The following is a 20,651-nucleotide window of genomic DNA, read 5'->3' on the forward strand; positions in this document are numbered from 1 at the left end:
TCAGCTGTGGCTTGCAAAAAGATGCTAAATATTTTATTCTCTAGAGCTACATATATATATCTATATAGCAATATATTTACACAATTTACACAATATATTTACATAAGCAAATCACAAACACAAAGTCATTCAACCTTTGTTTTCTAGAGGTATTTCTACTGGGTGTGATTTACGACTGTAGCAACACTGAAGGTAGCTAATGGAGGAACAACTACATCAAAAGGATTTGACTGACGAATTGAAAAGTTACTTTCCTCCCAAGCCCAGGGGACTTTTGTGCAAGTCTTTAGACCCTCTACTTTTTACACTAGAGAAATATATTTGGAGTCTCCATGTAAGTAAGGCACATATGTGGGGGGAACCCAGAGGGAACAAACCAAAGGAACTACCAAATTATGGTAAATGTGAGACCTGGTGTCTAACCCTGTGCCACATTTTTTCATTTCTTCTGGATACTATGCATAATTGCATTCTTCATGCCCAATTATTTCTTGGAGCTTGTATTAATTTAATGTATTAAGAGAAATGTAAGCAAATAGCTGTCATTAAAAACAAAAGCAAACCTTCAAAGTAGCCCATCACACAGGAGCCTGCTTTTCTTATTCCCTGAGCTACCTAGAGATCCCAGAATAGGTAACATTCAGGGTAGATGAAGTGCCATGACTTGAAGTGTGAGAGATGATGGCCCACCCACAGTAGGAATGACTGAAGCCTGCTGTCAGCCTTCTCATTAAAAAGTCAGGAACCGGGACCATAAATCCGACAAGGAGAGAAAATATGATACTGTAGAAATGACATGACATATAAAAAACTAGCTGAAGTAGTTCCAAAATGTTTCCAAGAGTAATGTTCCTAACTGGAATCACATTACTAAGGAAGACAACATCTATCATTTCCTAGCTGGTACAGCGTAGCCCTGTAGCCCAGTAAACACTGTATTGCCAATGTTAGCAGCAGTGCCGAGTTTGTAAGGCCTAAGGACAGCAGCTTGCCAAGCTTACTTTGTCTCAACTTCTCTTGTCCTGTCTGCAACTTCTCAACTTGGTTTTAACAGCAATTTTTCTAATGACCAGGTGGTTATGCCTAATTTGCTTTATTTTTGCTTATCTCTGTATGGTATAACCATAGTTTTATATCGATAATCTCTGTAGAAGATATGGTATGATAGGAGAGGCCTTGAAAAGTGGGGACACAGGATGTGGTCTAGACAAGTGCAAGCATGGGATGGTAAGTGGCGTATAGGCTGACACTGGAGGCCCCAGCACTGTAAACAACTCACCCCTGGTGAGCTGAAGAAATGCAGACGCAGAGCTATGCAAAACCACATTTACAGGTACAAAGAGAACAGAGAACAAAGAACAAGCATCCAATTTACATGAAATGCACCATATATAGGACATTTGGTTGTACCATGAACTAATCAGTAAAGAGCGAGCAAGGTGTACGGCGTATTAGCAAACATAAATATTACTTCAAGAGGCTCCTAAGAGGAGGAAGGAGAAATCAACAATATCATGTTCCTCATGGCTAAGGGTTTGAGCTGCATGATCCCCTCTTCTTTCTGGAACCTTCAATGCTAGGAAACCAAGGGGCAGTGGAAGGCCAAGCATAATGTCAGGAAAAGTAGTAAAGACTAGGAAGTATATATGTGACAAATCTATGTTATGATACTTTTTCTGTGTAGCACTATTTTTTTTTTTGTCCTCTGATGACTTCATCTGGGGTAATAAATATGATTTAATTAGACTCTTAGGATTTCAATTGGACTTAAAATAAATTCTTGGCTTTACATATAATGTGTGTTTCTTTTTTTGCCCGTAATAAGAATTTGAGGGTGATGATATGTAGATACAATTCTGCTTACAGAGGCCATTTCATGCTAGGATTTTATATAATTAATGTGTGTTATTTCAAAAAATCATCATATCCTTTGTTCACCCATCCAAATTTGAAAACAAAACAAAAAGGCTCGACCATGTGATTTTTCTTTCCTGGTACAGTTTGGTAGTAGTTTGAGTGTTTACACTCTTTTGGGTCCTACTTGGTCAAATCTGAGTTTGTTTGTTTGTTTGTTGTGCTTGTTTTTTGTTTGTTTGGGTTTGGTTTTTTTTTTTTTTTTTTTTTTTGTAGAGCCTGGTGTGTAATGTAAGCAGTAATAAAGTGGGTAGAATATTTTCTAAATGTTATCAATCACTATGCTTTCCATGTGACAGAAGGCAATATTTTTCTAATTATCAGCCCAATATCTTAAAGATACTTAAGAAATTACTAACCAGTAAAACTGCTGTCAAAATGTCATATTGTGGACAAGGCAAATAATTGAATACTATGTATTAAATTCACATTGCTGGCTTTCCTTTGCACCCCACTGAATTCCAACACTTTCAGTAAACAGTCACAGAAATACACAAAGAATTGTGATATTTTTGTGAAAGAAGCAGCTCTAGATGTCTTCAGTTCTGGCTGCCTTTCTGTTCCACTAATTTTGCTCCAGAAGGTGATCGCTTAACATTTGAATTGAAGTGCCCTGGGGAAGACAGACAAATATTAAATTTTACAATTTTTTTTTTTATTTATTCAAGGCATCATGTCTTTCCAACGCTGAAAATTAGTGCTTTGCATGCTCCTTTGAAGTTGAGCAGCATGAGGTTCTAATGATCTAAGGCAAATTTTGGTGAGCCCTGTTCATTCAATGTTTATCAATAGTTTTTCTGTGTCATCGTGGAGATATGTCTGGCACTAATCCAGGATGAGCATTAAGTGCTGTTGGTCATGCAAGTGAAATATTCAGTCCTGCTGTAATGATTTTGAAATCTTCAATGTATGAAGATATATGTATCTAATGGGTAAAGAAAATAATTTGATATTTTTAACTCTACACTGAAGCAGAGGAACGTATCTGAGAGAGAAATTTAAAATTTCATACACCATCTGTGTCTTTTTCTTTTTTAACTCTGAAGGCAATTTAAATGTCATGTTCTTCACTCTTACTGTTATTACAGTAGTCGTCTTTTGTGAAAACACATAACTTAAGAAAATACCATATTTCAGAGACATTGGGGGGGGGGAACTCCTATTACAGGAGCTTTTCTCTGAAGACCCCTCTTATTAAACTTTTGACTTGGAACATCTGTCTCCTCAGTTCTTCAGAATGACTTGTGCTGTACTTGTTTAACTGTATTATGATGGATGGAGACATGGGATTAGTTTCCCATTAGAAAGTCAGAAGATCAAGCTGACCATCTGTAAAATAAACATTACCATAGGATGGCTGGAAGCTGTGAGAAAAAATATTGAAAATTAAACCTGAATTAAACTGGCAAGATGTCTCTTCACAGTGTATTGCTGATATGAAGAGTACAACAAAACCAAACCCAACCATATAAGCCTACCAACTTCAGACTTGGTCTTTCCCAGCTGTAAAGCATAAAGGGTCCAGCCTTGTGTCTGTCCCCCTGGTGCCCAAGGAAGGAAGAGTGAACCAACTTTAACGGAAGCAGACTACTGTATAATAACACTTGTGGAAAGAGTTTAGGGAGTTAATTCAAAATGATGGTTAACCTACAGACTCAGATTTGAATTTTTGCCTCTAATCATCTTTTCTTGAAGTAATGAGGCCTGGTATACTACAATGCTCCAAACTGCTGCAGTCTCTCCTGCATGTCTTTGTCAGTTTTTGTTTGGTCGCTTCCAAAAACGAAATGAGCAAATGAACACTTACAAAATGTTCACACATTCTTTAGGCAAAGATGAAAAATGAAGCAGAGAGCATTAAGAAACAAAATACAGCATATGTAGAAAGAAGCAAATGCGAGTGTGGCAGTATATTCTCAAGGAGCTGGAAAGAGCTGAAGCAAGGTGTTCTATTTTTATGACTTTTTTGGGCATTACCTTGCTAAATCCTAACTCTGTTTCACTTTATATAGTTCCAATAATATTGGCTCACCATACTGAGCAACAACAGGGACTTCTGCTGCCTGGCCTCATTTATAATGAGCTGCCTCTGAGGGTTTCACAGAACATTTCTCACCTACAAACTAAACATGTGCCAGAATGAAGCTACCCCTTTTGGGCTTAAAAAAATAAAATAAAATAAAATAATACAACCAGTTATCCTGTGCCAAAGCAACATGTTTGACTAGTTTGCAGAGTTTACAGTTGAAAAATGTACATCAGGGAAGGAAATTTTACCAGTATGAAGCAGCACACGCGGACAGGAAGGTAACTGGAGCAGGCAGCTGCCAGGTCCCAGGCCTGAGTGACATTACGCTGCCCTGGAAAAGGGCCACAAAAGCATCAGGGCTGTCTCTTTTCAGTTAACTACCTACCAGGTGTAAGGGTTGCAGTGAGATGGATTGCCTCATTTCTGCTAAGTCCTCTGAAAGGCCTTAAATGCACAGGAAGAGCCTCTTCATCATTAAACTCCACTAGGTAAGTTGCAAACTCCTGCATACCTATAATGTGGAGACATGCTTTAATTGCCTAGAATGTAAATGGAAATGGATATGTGTGGTTAGGTGGAGCACCCTGCAGAAACGTGTTGTTGTTTACCTATCAATGGCTTTTTGACATCTCACCTATTCAACAGAAGCAGCTGTCCTCAAATACTTTTCAAAATGAAAGCCATTCCCACCTGCCAAAAGTACCAAAATACAGCTGTAGCAAAAGAAGAGATTGTAGCATCTATTTGTAAAATGTGCTCCCTAAAAAGACTCCGGAGTCATGTGAGCTTTCAAACTACGCTTTAACTAAATAATTTTTCCTGAAGCTGAATATATTCCAGTCTCCTACTATGAAAAACAGTGACAGACCAGGCAAGATTTCTGAATGCAGATGAGCTTAAGTTCCAAAAAACTTTACTGAGGCATTCAAAATACATTTTTAAGGAGTGCTCATCAATTTAATAGGCATGTCTATATCAAAGCAAATAATAATGGAGTGCTTAAATTGTGTAGATGCTTTGTATATTTAATTTTAGGGCTTAAATTCTACAGATTCTAACTCCAAAGCTTTATAAACCTACCCACTGGCATTTAGGTTTGAAAATTAAATTGTTGAGAATCTCAAGGCCACAGGAAACCAGGGAAGCTGACTTGTCATTCCTTTGTCCAAGCTTTGAGCAACACTCCCACAGAAGTAGAAGTATATAGATATATAAAATTGAAATAAAAGAAACCAGAATCAAAAGAAATCCACATAGAGTAATTAAAAATAAAAAGCACATTTTATACAAGTAAGAGAAAGACCTCTTTGGGTTGTTCTATTGCTTGTTTGGGTTGTTTTTTACAAAAATTTCTTAAAACATCTTTTGTCACATATGAACTTCCTTACAAAAAAAAAAAAAACAACAAACCAAACAATTTTCACATACCCACATCTATTTCCATGAGATTCTTAGCTCATTTTTAAAGTTACCCATAAAGTTTTACTCCTCAAGTTGTTTTTTTTTTTTTTATATATATATAAAAAAGGGAAACAAAGTCAGAGTGCCATAAGTATGTATAAATAAGCCTATACCATCTTCTGATTCTGGCAACTGTTGGCACAGTTTGCATTTCTGTATATTCTAGATTTTCCCATCACAGTATCTTTGTCATAGCTTTGGTTCAACAGACCCAGCATTTCTAATAGAAAGCTCAGTGAAAGTTTGCTTACTTTTGGTGGCATGAACCCTGAACTAGCTGAGCTTTTCTCCAACTCCTTTTTCTGAATGACAAAGCTGAGTCATCCAGTTCCAGCTCCCAGAATTGCTGTAGACAGTAACAGATGCTTACACAAAACTCTAACCTAGAGGATATTAAAGATTATTGTGGCATGGGATTGATACAAGAACAGTCTTTCTTCCTGGTATGTCACTATCAGGAACGTATGATAAGTATGGTTTATAGGACAAGTAAAGCTATTTATGAAAAAGCTCTAAATGGTCTTTCCTCTCCTTTCTGTTCCAAGTCAAATACGAAGGTTCTTGGCACTGTGCACTAGTGAATTTCATAACCCATCTCATCCCAGTCAGTGCTCGGTAACCACTGCTTTACATTATATGGGGAACATGCAGTGGCTCCCACTTTTCTTTTACCGCAAACAAAGGGTCATGGGGGGAGGGAGGTGGGGGAAAAAAAGAATCATGAAAACGTGAGAGTCATGGGAAAGAACTGCAAGAACTATGGGACCTCAAATGAAAATAACAGGCAGCAGGTAGACAAAAATACTGAAGGGGGTACTTGTTTGTACAAGGACTTAAGCTGGGATACTCCCACAGACTGTCTTAGATGCTGAAGCTGTGAAAGAGTTCAAAGGCAATTGGACAAATTCATGAAAGCAAGCTGCCACGAAGGTCACTGAGCACAAACACGCTGCCTCTGGTCAAGAGCAACCTGAGCCATAAGTCACGAGAGGCTAGGAGAATGGTCTGCAAAACCTGCTCTATAGACCTGCCCTGTCCTTGTTCTCTTCCCCAGCCATTCCCTTCTGGCCACTGGTGTGTCCAGCCAGCATCTCCACAGGACTTACCTGTTCCCAGCCTAAATGGAGATACATGCAAGCCATCTCACACCAGAAGCATTTACAAAAGGAATGTGTTGCCCTCCTTGTGCTGAATACATGGGAAATTAGAGCCCCATGAACAGGAGAAGAAAGAGCACAGAAAACCAGTCAACGTTGTGGTATACTGTAAGAACAGTAAATGAGCAAACATTAAATGAACTGCATGCAGAAGCCACAAATTGTGGTCTAATACTGTAGTCACATTATGTTGTCCTGGGGCAATGAATAACAACAACATGGGCAAAGACGGTAGCATTTTTTTGAAGAAATGACAGGACACAGAAGTAAGCCACAATGCATGAAAGGAGAAGCAATGAGGAGCTGGCTAAAATGGAAATAAAACAGTTGTAAATAATGGTTGTAGTGTCAAAAAATACAGAGCTGAATAAACTTCCAGAAAATATTTCTCATTCTCTCATTGTGCCCCACACAATTTTACTCCAAAGAATGGAGGGACAATTTTGTTGTGATGAAACATGTGGAGCACACATGATGGGAAGAATTAATAAAAGTAGATGGCACACATAGGTGTAACTTGTTTTCTTACTCTAGGTCTGAAGCTTACTGAGACCTGCTGAAAGTGCTGTCCTGGTCCCTGGTGAATGAACATGATGTCTAAATGCCCAGTTGTCTGGATGTCATGATCCAGGCAGTCCTGTACAGTTTGCATTCAGTTCATTGCCCTGATCTAGTCTGTCACCTCTTAAAAGACCCTCAGGTGCTGCCTCTCACATCTGATCAGGTTAGCTATGGGCCTCAGTACATCTTTAGAAGCAGGGACTTTTGCTTAATTTTATGCTTTGCCAGAGACAAATTGCCTTTGAGGTGATCCATGTGAGTCAGCAGCTATCGCTAATTTTCTAAATCCCATAAGCAACAAGCAACCAAGCCGTAGTACTGCACCCATAGGTATTGGTGGCCTAAAAGGATGAGTGGCACCTTGTTCTCCTCTGCTCCACGTTGCTGTCCCTCATATCACAATGTGCCCATGGGCCAGGTGTCTGGTCTCTCACATGCAGTTCAGGGCTGTGGAGAAGTCACCAGAGGATGGTTGTTACACACTGCACGTGAACACGGGCTCACTGACTGAGAATAAGTGGTTCATTTATGTCTAACCGCTGGCAAATTTAATGCCACAGCAAAAAGAAAGACCAATGGAATGAGAAAGAGAAGGAAAGTTGCATAAAATACTGTCAGAAATCAAACCTATGGCTCCCTTTGTACAAAAGATTAACTGGATGTTTCAGTTCATGCTTGGATGACTCCCTATATTCAAAAATGAGTGAAGAAGTAAGCAGATACGCCACTTTAGCTTTTGCAAGTAGATATTCATACACTGGAGCACTGGAAGTATTTTATTCCTTCCACCCTTCCTCCCCAGCTAGTGTTGAGGCCAAGGCAATAACGATTGTCTTTTTTTTTTTCTCTTTCCAGAGTCTACCAGCTGAATCTGGCCAAGAGGAAAAAGGTAGTTAGCCAGAGATATAGACTAGGGCTGCATTTAGTGGGTGGAATCAGAAATATGGATACTTAAGCCTATCAATATATTTCCAGAGACCTGTGTAATAACAGCAATTGAGAGCTTTTATAGCTATACAAATCTGTCAAACACCACTTCAGTGATATTTCAGGAGGGAATTGGGCAAAAAGCTTTTTACAGAGAGTTAGGGGAGTTCTGTCACACCTGATCTATTTGATACTGCTTTTAAGTATTGCAACAGCACCTCTGTGCCCAAGGTAGAAAAGGGAGCATTATCAGGCAAACCTAAACTGAAGTACAAAAGATAGCAAACTCTTCTGAGGCAGCCAAAAGCCCCTCCCCAAAAGCACACTTTTGATGGTAGTGTAGGATGAAGAGACTATACTTGGCAAGAAGCAGAGCTGGGTGATACAAGAGGCTCAAACTATGAAAAAAAAAAAAAAAATCTGTGAAATAAAGTTCCTTTTTCAAGTAACAAATTCATGTTTATATTTAAAAAAAATCACTACCTTCAAAACAGAACCTAATTATTCCAGCCACCAGCATAGAACTGAGGACCTGAAGACCCTAAACAAAAGAGTAGCATGTTTTATTTATAAGAAAGCCATACCAAAATTGTTTATTACTTTTACTCCTGAGCTGTTATGAGAAAGCTCAGGTTTTATTCACACTGCATATATTTGTAATACACACTGGAATGAAGAAATTCTACAAAAACTAGATTATAGTTTTTAAAACATTGTGTTAACTTGGACATACCAAGGGTCTCACCTAACTTGCATGCATATATAGGCATATTTTATTTAAAATTCACATATTTTTGTATTTACCTCTCCTTTTTTTCTTTCCTTGCTAGAGGAACAGAAATGGCTTGAGTTCACTGCTACTAAAGTATTGTGGGGGTGTGGGAGTCCTTTATCTCATTCTGGTCTTCACCTTTCTCTTCTCTTGAGTGAGGGTACAAATGGGCTGCCCTTTAGGATGACTCGGCTTCAACATCACTCAGCAGCCAGCTGCCCATTTCAGTTTGTACTTGCTTATCCCAGTCCTTCTGCTTCTTAAATTAAACACTGCTTAGGTAAAAAATAAACTGGCTGACCAGCCAATGACCTTGCTTAGATCCCAGTTTAGCTTCTGAATTGCTAATATCCATCTACACAAAATATTCCTCTTAAGAGGTGTCAGGGCATTTACTGATCTTTGTTCCCATGTATATTCCCAGACAAAGTGACAGCTGCACAGCAAGTACATCAGTTATCCAGTTACCATTTATGCTCAGCATGCAAAAAATCTCCAGAAATTGCCACTGGTACCATTTTTTACCTTCTCCCTGTGCAACCCTTCTACTTTATCAAGTATATTTAATGGATTAGCAATGACATGCAGAAAGAAAAAAAAGCTATGAAAAGCAAGAACCAAAGAAACCTGCTTGGCTAGGCCAGGTGGTTTTGACTTGCTTATTGCTGTGTCCTTCCAATGCTTGACTAGACTTCATTGCATGGATACCACCAGGGGGTTTGATTCCCAGTAAAAGTCCGCTTATCATGAGTTGCTGTCGTTACTTCTAAAGGCACACCCACCATACCTACTACACCAGCTCCAAACCCAAGGAAAACCAGGTGAAAACCAAAGCACTTGGAGCAGTGAATAAGGCAAGAACCTGAAAACGTGTTGCAGATTAGAGAAAAGAAGAGCCTTCAGAGTCTGGAAGACTACCTGTGCTCTTATCTTGCCCAGGCAAAAACTCCCACTTGAAATAACATAATCAAGAGTAACAACTTTGTAGGCAGGATGACTTGGAAAAAAGCAAGACCAGGTTAGTTCTCTTTGGGCTCTCCCACAACAGAGTTCATCCTGGCATAAAATTTTAGATATCCCAAATGCTGGTAAATGTCTTGTTACCAACGCAAAATTGCTGTTTCCTGGAAAAGCACATATAAAGTTTGAAGCCAGGTCTTATTAAAGAAAACAAAACAAAAACCATAAGAAGAACACTTACTAAGATTGTGGATCCTTTTTGGGCTGTAAATTTTCATGCATTCTGATCACACAGCTGTTGTTATAAATGAAATATCCACCCTAACTTCTGTCCTCTGCATTTATTCAAAATATATGATAGCACTTCTTTGACTTTCTTAATTTTCTAGATAATGAAAAATGAACAGGCTCTTACTTTTATATTTTTTTTACATACTTAACATACTTCCAGTTTAATGGCCATCACCAAACTGTGTTTGGAAAGAATTTGATCACTGACATTGAATTGCTATAAATGTGAAAGGCAAAATAATAGCAAAACCAAGAAAAAAAACCCCAAACCAAACCTATTCTCTCTGATAACAGTCAGGAACTTCTGAATACTGGCAGCTGATATAGTGAACATGAGCCACAAAAGAATTTCCGACTGCAATCATGAAGATGAAAAGTCAAAGCACTTTGCTTAAACAGAAGATAAGTAGAGTTTTTAACAGATAACTGAGGTAGCTTTAGATTTCAGGTGTTCTTCCAGAGAACACAAAGCCACAGCCATGCTGAGGAGATAAAAGGGTTCAGCATACCCACAGAATACTGCAGGATTCTGGTGTCCTCAGAAGGTATTCCCAAGGATACTCTAGATGTACTCTGAAGATGATCTGGCCAAGGAAGACAATCCAGGTTCTCTATTTCCTTCCCACTTTCCAAAAGAATACACTAAATGGATAAAAGTATTTTTAAGAGTAGGGATTATGAGCCAAACTGTTTTAATAGAAAATTGCAAAGAAGCAAGTACAGGCTGCACCCAGAAACCAGTGCAGGAAAATACTAGCCGGAGTATAACAGCAGAACATTCCTCTTGAAAAAACACAGTTTTATAGACTATCAGCAGCCTTGTGTGCTGCAAACTTGCTGTCCTGAGTGGCTCAGCTATGTGCAGGGGCTCCAGAACTCTTACTTTGACACAGGTTTGATTTAGTCTCCCAGGAACAGAGGAAATTTTTCTCCAGCATTGCTAACAAAGGGAACCAGCATTTTAGATATGGCTTTCATTTATGCATTACAACTATCCCATAGCATTCTTTTTCCTTCCCTTAAGTGGAGAAACCATTCTTTTCATATTTTGCATCTTGCCTTTGTTTCTCTCCAAGCTCCTGACACATTCTTTCCGCATTTTCCTGAGCATATGGTAATGCAGCTTGAGCAGGCAATTTCATCGGGGAAAGAAGATGAAAATCAACTTAATTTTGCATTAGGTGGATGTCCTGGTTTCAGCTGAGATAGAGTTAATTTTCTTTGTAGTAGCTGGTATAGTGCTGTGGTTTGTATTTAGGATGAGAATAATGTTGATAACACACTAGAATTTTGTTTGTTGCTGGGCAATGTTTACACCAAGTCAAGGACTTTCCAGCTTCTCCTACTGCCCCACCAGGGGGGAGGCTGGGGGTGCACCAGAAGCTGGGAGAGGACACAGCCAGAACAGCTGACCCAAACGGGCCAAAGGGGTACTCCATACCATATGACATTATGCTCAGTATGTAATCTGGGGGAAGCTGGCCAGGGGTTTGGACTGCAGCTCAAGAACTATCTGGGCATCGGTGGTCTGCTGATGGTGAGCAATTCTGCTGTGCATCACTTGGTTTGGATATTCTATTAATATTATTTATTATCTTCCTTTTCTGTCATATTAAACTGTCTTTATCTCAACACACAAGTTTTACCCCTTTTTTTTTTCTCCTGATTCTTTCCCCCATCCCACTGGGCGGGGAGCGGGAGGGAGTGAGCGAACAGCTGTGTGGATGTTTTAGCTGCCTGCTGGGGTTAAGCCACAATAGTGAAACAGAGCAAGTTACATCCTCCCGTAAAAGAGAAAATGGTCTGAATCTCATGCTGCTTGCAAAGCTATCCCTTATTCTGAAAGCTGACTTGGTGCTTCTACTTAATGTTTGCACACTGGAAACTGAATCTGAGTAAGTTTAAAAGGCAGGTAAGCCTTTGCTCCCACTGTTCAGTAGAGGAGATGGAGCTGAAGGCAACAGCAGGATACCCTGATGCTGGCCTCTTGAAGGGATTTACTTTCCACAGAGGCAAAATAAAAAGCAAAAACAGTCCTGTGAGATGAGAAAATGGCTTTGAGAAGTAAAAATAAAATAAACAGTGGAACATAGTTAAAAATGGCAGACTCCTTCCAAATAGTAGAAAGTGTGAACACTGTCAAAATAATAATTTAGAAAGTAATTTAAGTTCAATGGTTAGCAATGGCTTACCTACCTGCATCTGCTGCTGGTTCTCCTCCTCCATGTTTTTATTAATTCAGCAAAGTTGTATATGTTTCCAGAGGGAAGAAGCCTTGCTGTTATCACCCCCTGGAGAAATGACAGAGAGAATTTGAGTCTGTGTGCATGCAAAGAGACAGAAGACTGTGGAAAGTAGTAAATGGGAAAAAAAACCAACATTTGTTTGTTGTCTCCCACAATACAACTGATTTAAGCATAAGGAAATATAAAAAATGTAGTTCATGTAAGCTTAAGGAAGTATAATCAGCCCAATTGCTTAAAACCTTATCTTGGAGGAATGATAGAATATGATCCCAAAGCTACTAAATACTTCCTCCTTGGTAACAGTAAATATGCAATTAACAGCAAACTGTTTTGTTGATCATCTCTATCATTTAATGCTACCAGTGGGATGAATTTGAAAAACCTTTCATTCAGTTTGTTCTTAACATGGTTTGGAACAATTACATTAAAAATAAAGTGGGTAGTTTTCCAAAAGCATGCCATTGTTGATTTTCCACAGGAATACCCCGGGTCCTATAAACCAGGTGTTGCTGTAGCATATTGGAAATGAAAGGCAACATTTCAGAATTTGTATAAGAGATATTATGTATGCTACAGTGCCTCGCTGAGTTCACGCAAGAGAGGTTCTTCCCAATGCTTTAATTGGCACTTAGCTTCTTTTACAGCTTGTTCGCCTAGACAGCCTGCACGAGGTAGTCACTTAAAGTGTAGCTTAGAGTATTATAAACCACATCTTTACAGGAAATAAGAACATTCATTTGATAATTGCCATGACAACTCGACCATGTTAGATTTAAAAATCATTAGTTTTGTATCTGTGAGAGATGCTGAGTGCTTTTCCACCTCCGGGCATTCACAGCAAAAAGGAGCGCTTGCTAAACTGCCAGGAGGTACCTTTTCGGTGTGAGCTGCTTGGAGATGAGCTGCTTGGAGATGAGCGTGGCTACAGCCACTGCGGATGGCTCAGGGGCGGGGGGAGGCAGGGGCATCATCGCCTGGGAGAGATCACCCTCAGAGCCTCAGGCATATGCGCAACCCTAACAAAAATTTTCAGAGGTTTATTGGACTGAGTGGTATATCCACTGGTGTTGCAAGGCGGCTCACAATCAGCCCATTTTGAGTGAGAAAATGCAATTGCAGACCTAGAGATGCAGGAAGAGTAGAGAATAATGCAACCTGCAACAATCAGAAAATACTTGTTCTACAAACTCAAACTGCTGAATCTTTTTGACAAAACCAAGATGAAAAGTGCAGGGGTATGGAATGGCAGGCTTGAAGATGTACAGATGAAAAGATGGCTGCCTCCTAGAGACAGGATTCCCTAGCTTCCAGACGGCCGGGGAATAACTAAAATGTAATTTGGTTCGCCTTAGAATAACTGCTTTACAATTCGCTCTTCTCGGAAACTTCAATTCTTTGCTATAATTTTGCAGTAATAACACGTTTGCACTTAGTACATTTGCATTTGGGGGAGAGGGTTTTGTTTGTTGGGTTTTTTTAAAAGGGATAAGGTAAGTGATGAGGAAAGAGAGAAGGAAATAAACGTTCTTTCACAGAAAGTAGAATTTCCTCTTTTTAAAGCAGTTTTTCACTGCTGCTATTAAAATTCAGGTCCATTGCCATGGAGAAATCAGTTGATTAAATTAGAAAGTTTGCATATGCTTTTTTTTTATTTTAAACGGAAGATATACAGAAGAACCATATGTATTAACAAACTAATATATTTAGTAAATTTTCATTCTTCTGTTTATACTTTACCCTGAACCACTCTCTCATTACTCCTCTTGAGTTTACCAATCCCAGGAGCGATCACTACAGTCTAGCTTGCTAAGCCAGATTCTTCTTTAAAATGAGGTATCTCTAAATAGTGATCACTCATCACTACTGATGCTGGTTTTAAACAACCTTGAGTCTGCACGTATAGAGAAGGTTTATGAAAAAAGTCTAGAGTTACACAATAAAATACTACTGGTTTCTATTGGCAAATAAGCTTAGCTAGCCTTTGTACATGCTTGTGGTCTACTAAACAGCAATAAGAGCACGCACACAATGCAGCAGAATAGTGCCAACAGGTTGATACTGCATACCAATCTTTAGCTACATTTTTGCCTTTTAACTTCATTCACTGTAGCCTTTTTTAATGATGATTGAGATGAAGGGATACATGTGATGGAGGAGTACAGCAAATCGTTATAACCTTTTCTTCCAAGGGCGGATTTTACATACCCCTCAAGACACTTACAAGTCCATACGATATTTCTTAAAACATTAAGGGCTGTGTAATGGATTACTACAGTTTTGATTAATTTACCTTCTAACAAAGCAATAACACCTGGCTCTACAGTGCACAGCACCCGCTAGCTATAATGTTAAACAAGTTTCTCAAAAAAATGATCTGCCACCCAAAGCCAACGTAGAATCCACAAGTTTCTTCTCATGTTCGCAGCATGGTTTTCAAAAGGATGACTTATTTGGTTTTGAATTGCATGGGACTATAGCAAAGGAATCGTAATGTCTGCATCCGAGCTATCTGGCATGCGTACCTAACAAGTATCATAAACAAATGCACCACAGCCACAGGCTGCTCTTTGATTCATACAAATGGATTTGCTAACTCAACCTGACAACTCAACTGATTAGACAAATAAAGTCTCTTGGATAACACCAGTGTTGATAATAACATTTTCCAAATGGGTCAGCTATATTTCAAGCTGAAAGTGAATATACAATTACAGATTGTTAGAGATTGTGGTAAAGCTTGTACAACAGCTAACAAGAAAAAGCAGGTATTTTATAAAAGACCAGCTCTTTCCTCATCCTTGTTTATAGTAGTGGTTTTTAGCTGATACACACCTTAGCAAAGAGACACGTCAATGTATAAGGTAAACTGCTGAGCAGGACACAAGCTGGCGAGCTCAGCTGGATGTATTAATTGCGGAGGTGGCAACACAGGCTAGCCAAGAGAGGCACTAATGCTGCAAATGGATCCTCATTTCTCCATCCTTCTGACCTGCCCCCTTCAATCCCTCCTGCCCCTGGGAAGCACAGTGTGCCCAACGGAGCAGACAAGGATGAAGGACCAAGGCTGGAGACACTCACTGCAGCAGCCTGGCTGTGCACCTAGGGATGGGAGAGTGCACGGGCGGCGACAGCGAAGCGGCAGAAAAGAAGAAAGTCATGGTCATTAGAAACTCCTCCGAAAAATAAAAAGTAAAGAAAAAGGTTGGGAACTGCTGGTTTGTATTGTGCATTGTGAAAAGATGTCACCAGCCCCCATCAAAGAAGCTCTTGGAATGAAAAGGAGACAAGCCAAGCCAAAATCTGCAACGTTTCTGACGCCTGCTTGAAATATTTAGCTGCAACCAAAGAGAACCAGAAAGCACTCAAACTGCTCAAGGGAGAATACTAAGATGAAAGAAGATATCATTAAGATAATTTTGCATACAGGAGATCAGTACAAGACAGCTCTTCTTCTAAAAGGAAATAGCAATTTTGTGATCTTTAAAATTAATTTAGATACTCTCATTGCTTTTACAGAAAGCTTCCCAGAGAAAATTGAAATGGGAAATGGTTCTTAGTTCTAAGAACTATTTGAGATGATGGGACAATGCTCAAATGATGCTGTAACATTTGAAGAGTGAATTAGTCTCATTACCAAGTTCTTTTTTTTTCACTAGCACTGAATTTTTAAGAGCGATTTTGCAAAAATTCTAAGAAATGTCCATTTATGTAATAGTGTCCTGTTGAAATTTAAAAAGCTTTCCTTGACACTAGTTTACACGAACACGAAAACTAACACTTGCCAGTAGAATTGATATGATTCTAAAATTGAAAACAATTAATGAGATGGTTTCATGAATTCTTGATTGCTTCAAAGAGTCTGTTTCAAACTGGAACCTAGCAATATAAGCAAAATGTACTAAATTAGAGATGATTTTTTCTCAAAGCCCAAAATTTTGAAAATGAACCTAAAGACGTTTTGTGCTCTTTGGAACAGTAGAAAACAGCCATCCAAGAGCTGAAGACTGAATATTAGAAACAGAGACTGATTGCTTTTCCCAACTAGCAGATTGAACACAGAACTTGAGGTTCCTTTTTATGCACAATTTCAAAATGACGCAAAATGCCAACTCATATAAAATGGATAAATATGTGCAGTGCTGGGAACCCAAAGTTACACTTCTTGGTGCACCCACAATGCTACATCTTGGCCAAGGGAAAATTTAAACAGATGTTACAGCTCCACCTACTGAACCAAGAAGAAAGGATCAGAAGGGGTATAATAGTCACTGTAATGAACTGGAGCAACTGCGGATCTATGCAGACCCCAAAACAGATTCTTTTTTTTTTTTTGGTTGTTTTGACACAGCCACCTGATCAGCACTTGCACTCCTGCTCAAGATCAGGTAGCGTCAGATACAGTAAGCCATACTGCAGAAGCGGGAGGCAATCAACTTGCCCTGTGTAAAAGCAGCGGCCTGTTTTTGAAACTTGCATGAATTGTTAATGGGTTCATTTCTGCATTTACTTACAGTCATTAGCTAGCATGAAAGTCAAGTTTTGTATGCATGGCCTTCACTTCGGAAGGATGCTGCCACTCCGGTAGTTTTGAGGAAGCAACAGATGCTTTGTTTATTCAAGGACCATGAAGTAAACAAGTATTTTGCAACCCTTTAGTGCCATTTTTTGGTGTATGACAAAAACCTAAAGAAAAGGTTGGTCGATGTGAAGTTCACTTTAAACTGGAGGAATATTTGGGAGGTGTTTTTTTTTTTTAAAAAAAAAATCAGCCTTGTAAAGAAATATAATCATGTAGCTACTTCAGTGAATGCTGGCCTTATATATATATGTATGCGCCTTGTGGGTTCAAAGAGTGGCTCAGAGACAACAGCAGATTAGCCAAGTATTTCCTACACATTGGGACCATGTTGACAGGGGAGAAATAACTGAAAGATACTGAAGTGAAACTTCTTAATCAATAACCAGTGTTTAACACTTTCTGAGAAAAACACAAAGGAAGGTGGCAACACAGCAGAATAGGAAGAATATGGAGAGCATAGATCTTTCATGCCACCCAAAAGATTTTTACCATGAGCTGAAACAGTGTTCTCTGAGTCTGAGAGCCAGCAGATCTAAATATTGCACCTGAAGCAATGGAGTGTTCAACAATCTGACAGATATAATAGGCAAATGATGAGTCATTTGGTCCAGAGGATTACCAGAGTCCAAACACCCACAGAGCACTGGCAACAGCATAACATGAAACATGCAGAACCTGGAATGTCAAAACAAAATTATAATTAAAAGAAGAACCTGTATGGAGCATAAACCAAACGAGAAATGGCACTTATAATGACTGGAACTTGAACATATGCCTAATGTTTGCATGCTGTAATTAAACAACCTAAGTACTGGCAAGATGACAGCTAAAAAGAAAATGTTTAAATCAGCGGATAGGGAAAGTGGACTGAGACTCTCAGAAAGGTAGACTATCATGTGCATCTTGGTCCTGCATACAGTGTGTTTTACTTGCCTCTTGTCTGTGTAAAGAAATTTTCTTGACAAACATAGTCCAAAATGCAGACTTGGATCCCAAGCCAGCAGGAAAGGCAGGCATGGGGAGAAGGTAGCTGATAAGAAGCCAATCCTGAAACAGCCAAGACCGGATGAAGATGGTGGTTTCCATCAACATAGAGACACAAGACTTATAAATTCGAGATTTATAGCATGAACAACCCCTTTTCATCTTTGATTCTTACGAGCTCAGTGAATGAAGCAAAAGAGTTATAAAAGCAAGGAAATGAAATATCTGTATTAGGGTTATTGAACAGCGATAACAACAGCATTCAGCGTGAACTCTTCTGAACTGATGGGTTTCATGGAGGACCTGAAGGACATGAAGAGCAGACAGGTTTTAGCTGACATGAACAACAAACATGATTCTCTGTGACATTTCCGCTACCGAAAAAGTTACAAAAACAATTTATGAATTAAAGGCAACAGTATCAAGAATCAATCGGATTGATCTTTCTTTGCCTTACAGCCACCTCCTCCGACTAAATAAAAAGATTTTGAAATAGCCACTCCACGTTGGTGGAGTGAACAAAAGGAGCAGGTAAACACCAGCTGAATCAAGCGCTGATCTCTCGGGTGAGAGAGGTAATATATGGAGTTGATTAGACTTCATTTCATTCTAATACCACTTTCTCAATTTGTAACAAATGTAAGAATGTGGCAGCACATAATAAGATCTGAAGAGATTCTGATTTCGTAGGAAGAACGAGGAAGAGCAAATATGATACATTAACAACGAGAACTGGCAATTGGTACTTAAAATAGAACAAATCACAGAAAAGTCCATTAAATATGACTGAAAACCAAGATAATGGGCTTAATATTTAAAAGAGATTGAACAAAGAAGGGACGTGCAAATTAAATGAATGTAACGCTAGAAAGAGATGAGACTCTGAAAATGATGGGAAAGAGTGAATATTGTGACTAAACCACACGTTTAGAACAGAAGAATAATCAGTTTATTTTCAGAAGGAATGATATTTTTTGGTCCCTCAAAAATGATTTTAGTATTTACTTTGCATCTGCAGCATGGGTGACACTGGACGATTATTGTTACAGGAGACTAATCACAAGGCGGCGCGTGCCGTGGTGGCATTGCAGAAGCACCGTGTCCCACAGGCTCTCCAGCCTGAACGCTGAAGAATTGCAAGTGACTTTCAGAGGTCATTTAGAAGACACCAGTTAACTTGCTTTTCACTGAAGAAACCAAAAGACTTAGGTTCCTGCAATCCGTTCTGATCCAGAGTGCTTTCCAATTCAAAACAGGAAACCTGCAGCGACTCATTTCTTGACACTACTTAACAGGCAGCCACATTGAGACTTCAAGCAATGAAAAGCAACTCCTCAGGGCAGAAGCTAAAGATTTCCCTATGTTAATACCACAACTCTTCAACATTCACTTTCTTCAAGCTAGCACTCTTTAGCGTATCTCTTTATTCCTCTTAACTTCATGCTCAGCATTTTACAAGATGTTACTCACGCTTTGATATCTCTCCCCCTACCAAGTGTACCTTTCAGGTTTTATGTATGCTGCTTTCTACGGGGCTCAGCAGTTGACTTTAGATATCTATTTCAGCTTAAATGTTTACAAAATTCACAGAAATACTTGGACAGGTAATGAATTTGCCCAAACAACTGTAGCGACTGCACAAATTATTTATAGCTCAGACTGAAAAATTTTGCCTAGCAGGAACAGTTACTTTATTATTATTGTGCAGTTATCACTAATGAGCAGTTATCACAATTAGAAAAAGACATAAGAGAAATGCTAACAGTGCGGGACAGAAAATCATTATCATGAACTCAAACATTTTAATATAGATATCTAAAGCAAGATAATTCCTTAAAAGAGCCCTTAGTCAAGCTCAGCAGGATATAAAAATAAAGGCACAGAGCAAGAATTTCTCATGATAGGATAAGACAGTCACTGGGCAAGCCGCAGACAAAAAAGAGGAAAGCCACAAGTTTGTGGTCCAGTTTCAGAAGTTTGAGCTGAAGCAGCTGATTCTGTAATTAAAATTTTGTTTCAAGGATAGGTAAGGTCATCATCCAAAACACACAGCAGACCCTTGGTCCTTTCCTATTTATGTCGTTGGGCTCATTGGCTTGCTGAGTTTATAAAACACCTACTACAAGGACTTTTATGAAAAGTGCACTTGTTTGAAAATAGGTGTGAATCATTTATGACATCCAGCTGTGCGTATGACAGGTACAATCTACATCTCACCCTGCAGCAAACAAGCAGATTACAAGCAACAGGCAGGGAAAGAGCACTCCGCTGGCCAAATACTATTAACTTGAGAAGACAGAAATAAGGTCAAGGTTAAGCACTTCTGAAAAATCTGCTTTTGGACTCCACAGCTACAAAGGATACAAGAATACATGTGCCTAAACAGCAGTAAGCTTAAACCTGATAAAAATGACAGACCAGATCAAAATAAAAATCAAGTCTTGTCATACAAGGAGCATCAACGAGGGAACAGCATGCCAAAACTTGTAATTCAACAGTGCCAACAGCTTAAAAGGACTGGAAGCAAGTCTTCCTAAGGACTTGCTTAAAGCTTTTACAGGAGCTGTGGCACCAGCATCTATCTGCCACAGCCATAGGCTGTAAAGCAAGGGGAACCCAGATAACTTTTTTTGTGTGCCAGACCTGAATGTGACATAGGCTGAACACCCAGAAAACCCAGGACCACTCTGTGCCAGGCATCTGGGTTTTGAAATTCCAGTATCTTCAGATGAGCTGCATTTCACACACTGGAAGTATGCTCTAGCATAGC

General features: G+C 39.2%; 1 long non-coding RNA gene across 1 annotated transcript in view; it reads right to left on the reverse strand.

The window, feature by feature from the left end:
• Window positions 1-20,651, reverse strand: part of LOC129201586 (uncharacterized) — a 71,878-nt gene that overhangs the window by 28,289 nt on the left and 22,938 nt on the right. Inside the window, exon 6 of the long non-coding RNA XR_008575443.1 lies at window positions 12,269-12,363. This is a non-coding gene — a long non-coding RNA (uncharacterized LOC129201586). The remainder of the gene's footprint in view (window positions 1-12,268; window positions 12,364-20,651) is intronic.

This window comes from Grus americana, chromosome 1, assembly GCF_028858705.1.
Source record: "Grus americana isolate bGruAme1 chromosome 1, bGruAme1.mat, whole genome shotgun sequence".
NCBI lineage: Eukaryota > Metazoa > Chordata > Aves > Gruiformes > Gruidae > Grus > Grus americana.